The sequence below is a fragment of the Dendrobates tinctorius genome, unplaced genomic scaffold, assembly GCF_039654945.1.
Source record: "Dendrobates tinctorius isolate UK_male_01 unplaced genomic scaffold, ASM3965494v1 ptg000719l, whole genome shotgun sequence".
NCBI classification, from domain to species: Eukaryota; Metazoa; Chordata; class Amphibia; order Anura; family Dendrobatidae; genus Dendrobates; species Dendrobates tinctorius.
Genome location: NW_027362363.1, coordinates 37501 through 40000, shown reverse-complemented (window position 1 = coordinate 40000; position 2500 = coordinate 37501).

The window sequence follows — 2500 nt, the reverse complement described above, 5'->3', positions numbered from 1 at the left end:
GTCAAAGCTCACGTACCCCAGGAGAGCTTCTCCGGCTTGGGCACAGACCGCCAGACAAAGCCGCGGACCATGAACCATCCAGCCGGCTCTGAGGGGACATGGTCAGAAGGGGCGTCCGCCTTCTAGAGCCCAAACTCGGCCACGGACTCCAGATTTGCCCCCCTGAATGCCATCACCCTTCAGAAGACCAGGGACCACCGAGGGAGGGTCTGGTCAGGCTCAGGTACCCCAGGATCGCCTCTCTCACTTGGGACGCACGACCAGCAAAAGTCCCTCCTGGAGCCGTGGAAGTTCAGTCTCGGCCGTATTTTGCAACTTCCACGACAAGAGGGACCACCTTCTAAGTCGCCTACCCGAGCCAGAGAACCATAGGAACAACCGCCATACATCGGGGTAGAGAGAGCCCACTCTCTCCTATATTCTCCCGCAGGTGCGCATTACTATGTATTTGCATTGCGGGACAATGTACTTCAATGAGCGGGACAAAGTCGGAAATGTATCCGACCTCCTGGAACTGTGCGGCTGCTACAGCAGTCAGAAATTCCCCATTCCGGTTCTTTTTCACTTGGATTTTTTTTTTTGCAATTTTTTGCCTAAAACGTATTCCTCCAACATGTACTAGCTCATGACACTTGAAATTTTTGAGCCAATTGATAATAACAGCTTTTTAGAGCTCAAAAACAAAAAAAATTTGAGCGAACAAAAAATGTTCGAAAATGACCTCAGCTCCTGGAACTGTTTTCGGTACACCTCCAGAGAGGCTCCCCTGCCTGGAAGTCTGTCACTGCTCAGCTCGAAATTTTTCTAAGTCCCAAAATTCGGTTTTTCATCCAAAATTCAACTTTCTGCCCAGGATCCACAAACTTTAAACCCAGTTGGGGGACCCTCCCTGGGGGCCCTACAACATACTGAAGCCCCCCTGTGGTGGAAGTAGGGGAATTTACTTATTTTTACACAAAATCACAAAATTCCATTTTTTGTTCGCAAAACACTTTTTTGTCCTCAAGAAACTTTTTTGTCCTCAAAACACTTTTTTGTCCTCGAGAAACTTTTTTGTCCTCAAGAAACTTTTTTGTCCTCAAAACACTTTTTTGTCCTCAAAACTCAATTTCTTCCATAATTCGACTTTCCCCCAAAAAACCACACATTCTACCCTCATGGGAGGCACTCTCCCTCGGGTCCCCACATCATATTGACGCCCCAGAGCGGTGGGAGAAGGGGAAATCTGATTTTTGCACAAAAATCCAAAAATCGCTCTAAGTCCAAAAATCCTGAAAATTTTTCTAAGTCCCAACGGTACTTTCTGAAAAGTGTACCCAGGCCCCTGGAAGCCTCCTAGGTACACCTCCTGAGACTCCCCCCTTCCTGGAAGTCTGACACATCTCGAAATTTTTCTAAGTCCCAAAAACTGGTTTTTGCTCCATAATTCGACTTTCCCCCCAAAAGCCACACATTCTACCCTCATGGGAGGCACTCTCCCTCGGGTCCCCACATCATAGTGACGCCACAGAGCGGTGGGAGAAGGGGAAATTCGATTTTTGATCAAAATCCAAAAATCGCTCTAAGTCCAAAAATCCTGAAAATTTTTCTAAGTCCCAACGGTACTTTCTGAAAAGTGTACCCAGGCCCCTGGAAGCCTCCTAGGTACACCTCCGAGGCGCCCCTTCCTGGAAGTCCTGTCACATCTCGAAATTTTTCTAAGTCCCAAAAAATGGTTTTTGCTCCATAATTCGACTTTCCCCCAAAAGTCACACATTCTACCCTCATGGGAGGCACTCTCCTCGGGTCCCCACTTCATATTGACGCCCCAGAGCGGTGGGAGAAGGGAAAATTCGATTTTTGCACAAAAATCCAAAAATCGCTCTAAGTCCAAAAATCTTGAAAATTTTTCTAAGTCCAACGGTACTTTCTGAAAAGTGTACCCAGGCCCCTGGAAGCCTCCTAGGTACACCTCCCGAGGCGCCCCTTCCTGGAAGTCTGACACATCTCGGAATTTTTTCTAAGTCCCCAAAAATCGGTTTTTGCTCCATATTCGACTTTTCCACCCCAAAAGTCACACATTCTACCCTCATGGGAGGCACTCTCCTCGGGTCCCCACTTCATATTGACGCCCAGAGCGGTGGGAGAAGGGAAAATTCAGATTTTTGCACACAAAAATGAAAAAATCGCTCTAAGTCCAAAAATCTTGAAAATTTTCTAAGTCCCAACGGTACTTTTGAAAAGTGTACCCAGGCCCCTGGAAGCCTCCTAGGTACACTCCCGAGGCGCCCCCTTCCTGGAAGTCTGCACATCTCGGAATTTTTTCTAAGTCCCAAAATGGTTTTTGCTCCATAATTCGACTTTCCCCCAAAAGTCACACATTCTACCCTCATGGAGGCACTCTCCCTCGGGTCCCCACTTCATATTGACGCCCCAGAGCGGTGGGAGAAGGGAAAATTCGATATTTGCACAAAAATCAAAAATCGCTCTAGTCCAAAAATCTTGAAAATTTTTCTAAGTC